The sequence below is a fragment of the Saccoglossus kowalevskii genome, chromosome 21 (genome assembly GCF_978046115.1).
Source record: "Saccoglossus kowalevskii chromosome 21, keSacKowa6.1, whole genome shotgun sequence".
NCBI lineage: Eukaryota > Metazoa > Hemichordata > Enteropneusta > Harrimaniidae > Saccoglossus > Saccoglossus kowalevskii.
The window spans coordinates 19,923,496-19,930,903 of NC_140661.1; positions in this window are offsets into that span (position 1 = coordinate 19,923,496).

Here is a 7,408-nt window from a genome sequence, read left to right on the forward strand (position 1 = left end):
ATTTTGATCTGGGAACATTGCTTACAGATTCTGTCTTCTAAAGGTATTTTGGGTTGGGTATGTCTACCCTTCTCAATTGAAATACTAGTACGCCGTTGTAGGGCCAGTGCGAACACTGGTGTATTTCTAATCTGTGTGAACCAGGTATAAATCACAGCAGCGAATTTCATGTGAACAAACAATATATTTTACACGAGTTCAATATACGTGAGATATATGGGTCTCATATAAATATACAAACTGAGACGTTACCAAGCTTTATTTAGGTATTTTTATGTGATTGGAAGGTATCGAAGGAGTCACCGGCGGTAATTCGTGCACGTCGCGCCAAGGTCAAACCTCATTCTTGTGATTTCCATTAGAAGAGCGCATTGGACACAAATGTAGCACATGCGCAGCGCGACGACCATGGCCCTTTAACTTGACGCGGCGCGACGACTACCGCTAAAACTTTCATTAAAAAAACCTTAATAATATGAGGCCGTTAACAGTGCTATTTTTGTTCTCATCCGCAGTCGTCCTTCAATATAACCTGTTTTTGAGACCTTAATTCATTCTTAATGGTCACGCACAACAAAGTTGTCGTTTTGAACAGAATTGTTTACGACATTCAAATCTACGTCATTTGACGTCACAGAAGCGATAGAGCGTGCGATTATAAGAAAGATGTATTCAAAACTGAATGGAAATGAATAATTTGTACTGCACTTTGTAGATGTATATAAATAAAAATTTTAAAACATTGGCATTTATGTAAACATGTGTGTTACGTTATAAAAATTTTATTTGGTTCAGGCCAGGAAGTTCATGGGGTTTTGCGTTAGTTTCCTATAAAACTAGCACGCTACATAGGCGAGTCAATCATGGCCGATTCCATGATTGTTTGTAGTTTGTTCGCCTATACATCTTACAGAGGACATGGTACATGTCTTTCCTTCGGTACCAAACACGGATTATAATGTCTTCAACATTACCCTTGGCAGTAACAGTTGAAGTAATAGTTTAGAGTTTGAGGGAAAGTATAAGGAATATGGAGGTATGGAAGCCATGGCAGCTTACACACGTCAGTTAAAGCGGAAGGGTCGTCACCTGCGCACGCGCGGGAATTGAGCCCCAAGCGACGATAACAACAAACACTAAAAACGCAAAGGCTCATGAGTAGACACTTGTTTGTAAACAATGACACGCTATAGCCATCTGACGCATGCGCAGGTGACGACTCCCCCGCTTTAATTTCTTCTGAAATTCGTTTTTGTGTGTGTGTGTACAATCGTGTGGTGTGTAGTTTCATGCTGTAATAAAGTGTAGTCCGACCCTTTTCCCGACCTATTCACATCATTGCTTCCGTACAAAGAATTACAGGGAATTTTACAAAGGTTTGTATCAGTGTGTTTTTTTTCTGGGCGGCGTTGACCCCCTTGGTATAGCTTGCATTGCAACTTACTACATGTATTCCCCATGACAGTCTACAATAAATCTGCCACATCTGGCTCATCCATTATAATTGAATGAATTGAGAAAATGGAATGTTATTCAACAGAGTGACAGTAAAGACGCCCTGTTTCTCCAATAAGGTTCATCTTTGAAGTTGAAAGTGGATTCAGTGAGGCATATCGTAAACTCTGATGAAGTACCCATGAATAATAAACAGCAATGTACATCCATTGTTACAGTACTGTTATTTCGTTTTACCATGTCACGGTGTCTCCCGAGTGCATCCTTCACCCAGTGTGGGACTGGGCTCGGAAAGGGAGGTATCAATATCCCAGGGTGATATACGGTGTTGTAATGACATACTAGTATACACCACGCCCAACACCATGTTTACTAAACTAGTCCCAATTTACTGTCCACATGCTCCCCCACGTTGTGTTTTCCCAGCGATTGAATACTAGACCATTCGTGAAAATATTCGGCAAACCAACAACATTTTGCGAAACCTGCTAGTGGAATCATGGCAAGCGGGCTGTTGCCGACTATTGTCGACTTGGGTTTGTATTCTGAGACGTCTGAGGGCGCTATTTACACAAACCTTAGATTTTCATAGGTACGTATATATTCAAAATGTTTTTGTTTTATTTTTTATGGATATAATTATCTCACTATATTTATTATTTTTAATGTATAAGACTTTAGACTTGATTAGTTATAGGAAACTATTTCTGAAACTTTCGCCTAAACAATAATTTATATAATTATCATTACCATTGATTACAATTAATATTTTCTCCGGTACTGTTGTATTGTTTTGCTTTACTCTGATGTAATAAATTTATTCAAAATGGTAATAATGATAACTGTTAGTATTTTATTTGACATTGCATTTCAAGCGCGGTGGTCGTTGCGCTGCGCATGTGCGACATTTTTGTTGATATTGTACTCATTAAACGACAACATTGAGAAAATTGGTTGATTCCATTTGATCTACTGTTATAAGATGAGCGTATGTTTTTATAATACCAGAGTTAATTTGTAGAACGTTGGATGCAGGTTCTCACATTTTATTTTGTTTACTTACAACGAGAGATATTAATGATTAGATTGTTAGTATTAATTATTATAAAATACATGTACATTTGCGACATTTGTGTTGATAAACATTGATTTCCCACAATCCATTGCGCTCTTCTAATGAAAATCACAAGTATGATTTTGACCTGGACGCGACTTGCACTGATTAGCGCCGGTGACTCCTTCGATACCTTCCAATCACCAACAAAAATACCCAATTAAAGCATGGTAACGTCTCAGTTTGTACACGTTGATCTGCGCAACAATCAAAATCGCCATTATTGTTTATATGAGACCCATATATCTCGCGCATGCGTGGCGCGACGACCACTGCTCTTTAATTGCCATACTTGGAAAGAAAAAGATAATATCCTTCACAATGGAGCACATTGCCCAAGTCAGTAAGAAAAAGTTGATATAGTTTCTGGTACATTCTATTAATATTCACACTTACAATGGTATAAATAAAATAAAACGGTATAAACACACACAACCATGGATCATTGAACGAAAATCGTATAGGAAAAATTCAAATTCATGAACACACTACAACGAATCCTACTAAATACGTTATGAAACAGAGAATGCAAGAGACTGCTTATATTTGCTATGGGTGGTGACTATTATGCAAATTATCTGTCTATTATGTATTTGGCTGAATAAATAAAACATAGCTTTAAAAACAATGACACGTGCTTTTGTTTTTAATTAATAAAAATGGATTTTACACCCTATAAAACACATTAAATTCATTTTTCCTACTGAGTGTTTGCTCCTTGTAGTTTAGCATCGAAAAATACAAAAAAAAGTAGAATTTTGGGTTTCAAAGCAAAAAAACGTATAGCGAGCACACCAAGTCTCACGTGTGATCTGACTATCCAGCCTGTAGTAAGGCGCCTCAAGGGTTAAACGAAAGCGCGTCACCCAAAATGCAACTGATACTAACAATGAACTATAGAAATAAGAAGTATTTTTTGACTGATTTTGGCTGTTTGCATTTGTAAACCCTTATATTTTTCATATCTAAAATTACAGTTGGTGGAAATGATTACTGGTCGGGCGGAAAAAGGGTGCCCCGGCCCACCTCTCTGGTAACTAACGTCCAGTCCCTTATTTGTTAAATCTATATAACATCTCCTCTTAAACGTTATGATTTTGAGCCGATAAATAAAATTGGCAAACCCGAATGTATAATACATTCTGGCGAAGACATGATATGTTTTTCGCGTGGACCAAAAATAAACAAAAGGCGATACTGGAGTCGTCGCAAGAGGGTGTGGTAAACGACGATGCCGCAGAAGATATACACCATGATAATATATGTACATCCACCGTCCGCTTGCACGGCTTCATATACCGTTCAGGAATTCCACTCCACGAACTAAGCCAGAACAGTATACGTTGAAAATTCAAGATACTAAATTCAGTGATTTTATGATTTTTTTTTAATTTGAAAATGGCGTAGGTGCAGCGTGATTTAAAGCGCGGTGGTCATGGTCGTCGCGCAGCGCGTGTTCGAATTTCATGTCAATAAACAATGTATTTTACACGCGTTGTATACGTTCCCATATCGACCAGGACACGGCACGACGACTGTCGTCCTTTAACTCCCACCCGACCCACAGACAACGCGTGTAAAATACATTGTTTATTGACATGAAATTCGTAGAAAGTTTTCCCCCAAGTTTTTTTTCTTCAAATTGCCTACACTTGTTCATTAAACGGTAGTCATAACAGACTTCCCTCGAGAAATTTCCCAAAAAATTCAACCCCTCTCTTTACAGAAAATAGAAAAATGATAAAATAAAGTTTCCCTTTACTCAAGATATTGAAAATAAAATCACCCGCCTTAAGAACGCAAAAATGTTCGTTCAGCTCAACTTGAAGAAATTCCTTGTACAACAGTCAATAGCTTTGCATATGAATTTCCGGAGATTGGTCAGAAATTAAAAAAAAAGATCAATGAAAACTTATTATATTTTATTTGTATTGATATTGATAATATTTCTATTGCTATATACTGAAATTTTTTTTTTAAAGATACAATAAAGATTTTTTTATTATTATTATTATTATTATTATTATTATTATTATTATTATTATTATTATTATTATTATTATTATTATTATTATTATTATTATTATTATTATTATTATTATTATTATTATATTAACATTAATATTGATGCAATTGCACGACTTTATATTAATTTTCCTTTTCACAATGAAAACGCGAAATCAATAGCTTGTCATACAACTACTGTCAGCACATACTCAGAAGATGAGGACGTTAAACATAGAATTTATTTGTTTTGCCAACATCAGCATCACTCAATTCATAGGTTAAAAAAATAAACAAAGAACTACTGAAACCACAGACACGTTTCGAAACATTTCAAGTAGTTTTTCTTGTTCTGTAAAAATATTTGTTTTGCCTTCCTAAGTTCTTTTTTTAATATGGAAATATCTGGGGTCGAGTACGGTCAGAGGTCAAGGGTAGAGAGACTTTCATTTCCAACACAAAGCCAGCACCACTTACAGACGCAACAACAAAACAGCATTTAGTTGAATGGGTCTGTAGTTGACGGCGATGACACTAAACGTTCTGGACGTTGAATTAGTCGTAAAACCCCTACACGTTTTAGCGGCTACTTGCAGAAAGGCGATCCCCACCTCTATCTATCTGACGACGTCCCTGTACTGTCTAGACACGACGACAAAACCCGTGATGCGGCTCGTCAATGTAAGAAACTGAAATACAACAACGTGCGCGTTGTTAGTGCATTTGCCCTCTGCTATGGTTGGACGCTAAGGTAAAGTGCTTTATGTTGATATCGTCCCCTTTTATTTGCTTAACTTAGGTGTCACTTACACCACTTGATTTTTGGTTGAGAGGCGAGTAGTCTGTAATATCCAATTTTTGAGTTGCTCCTTTGGATGACGGGCGACGTTAATACTTTTTAACCACAGCGCCCAATTTTAGTTTATCAAACGTTGACAGTCGATTCGATATGTCCTTATCATAAGTAGCGTGCGAGACGTCACCATGTGGCCGCTGTGATATCCCAATTTTCGCAGATACTTGAAAGCGTAGCTGTACATTTGATTTATTAAAGTACCGTACTTGCTCTATTAAAAGCGCAACTCTAATCCAAGCGCATATAAATAAAAAAATCACATTGGCTGTATACTAAATCATTGAAATATTACTTATTTTGACCACAAAAAAATCTGCATAATTTACGTAAGCGCTACACAATATCATAAGTCTGTTTTGTTTTCCTGCTTTGTGTTTGTACACCCATACAAATGCTCCAGTGCTATTTTTGTTAAAGTGTTCAAAAGGATCAATAATTATGATTATTATAAGCAGACGTTTTTCAATTTATCTGCAAGTTTTCCCAGGGGTAGGGGATTGTTTCTAGGGTTGGGTTGTATCATCTCAGACATTTCTTGGTTGAAAATTATTATTGCTCATATTTTGATAAATCATAATAACAAACCAATAGATGAAGATGGTCCCAGCGAATGTGCAGGACTGAAAGTCCAAAGGGTTGCCATGGAAATAGAACAAAAATTTAACAATCGAGCAAATATTTTTTTGGAGCATGTACCTACCAGTATGTAGTTTGAAATCAATACTGCAGACGCTGTGGAAAGAGATAGTTTTGTCGCCAGAAATGTGGAAATAATTGATTTGACCTTCAAGTTGTTTTAAAAAAGTTGTAGTTCTGTAAACTTTCATTCGTATCAGTTGAAATCCGATAGTTTTCATTTTCAGAAATCCCTAAATTCAGAGCTATTTTGGAAATAAAACAAAAATCAAAAATTTGTGCAAAAATATGTTTTGTATTTGACAGTATTATGCTGTAGTTTGAAATGGCTAATGCAAAAAAATGTTAGAGAGGATAGCTTTTTTGCCAATATTACAATATTCTTCATTTATTTAGCTTAGCAACAAAGTTCTAAGTGGCACAAGATAAATGAAATGCCTAGCTACAATGCTAGCAATATTTCATTATGTAGCCTAGAATCTATGCAGTGTTCCACTCACTATACACCACTCTACAAATGCCTAGCTACAATGATAGTAATATCTCATTATGTAGCCTAGAATATATGCAGTGTTCCACTCACTATACACCACTCTACAAATGCCTAGCTACAATGTAGCCCAGAATCTATGCAGTGTTCCACTCACTATACACCACTCTACAAATGCCTAGCTACAATGCTAGCAATATCTCATTATGTAGCCTAGAATCTATGCAGTGTTCCACTCACTATACACCACTCTACAAATGCCTAGCTACAATGCTAGTAATATCTCATTACATAGCCTAGAATCTATACTGTGTTCCACTCACTATACACCACTCTACAAATGCCTAGCTACAATGCTAGTATTATCTCATTACATAGCCTAGAAACTATGCAGTGTTCTACTCACTATACACCACTCTACAAATGCCTAGCTACAATGCTAGTATTGTCTCATTATGTAGCCTAGAATCTATGCAGTGTTCCACTCACTATACACCACTCTACAAATGCCTAGCTACAATGCTAGTATTATCTCATTATGTAGTCTAGAATCTATGCAGTGTTCCACTCACTATACACCACTCTACAAATGTCTAGCTACAATGCTAGTAATATCTCATTATGTAGTCTAGAATCTATGGAGTGTTCCACTCACTGTACACCACTCTACAAATGCCTAGTTACAATGCTAGTAATATCTCATTATGTAGTCTAGAATCTATGCAGTGTTCCACTCACTATACACCACTCTACAAATGCCTAGCTACAATGCTAGTAATATCTCATTATGTAGTCTAGAATCTATGGAGTGTTCCACTCACTGTACACCACTCTACAAATGCCTAGTTACAAT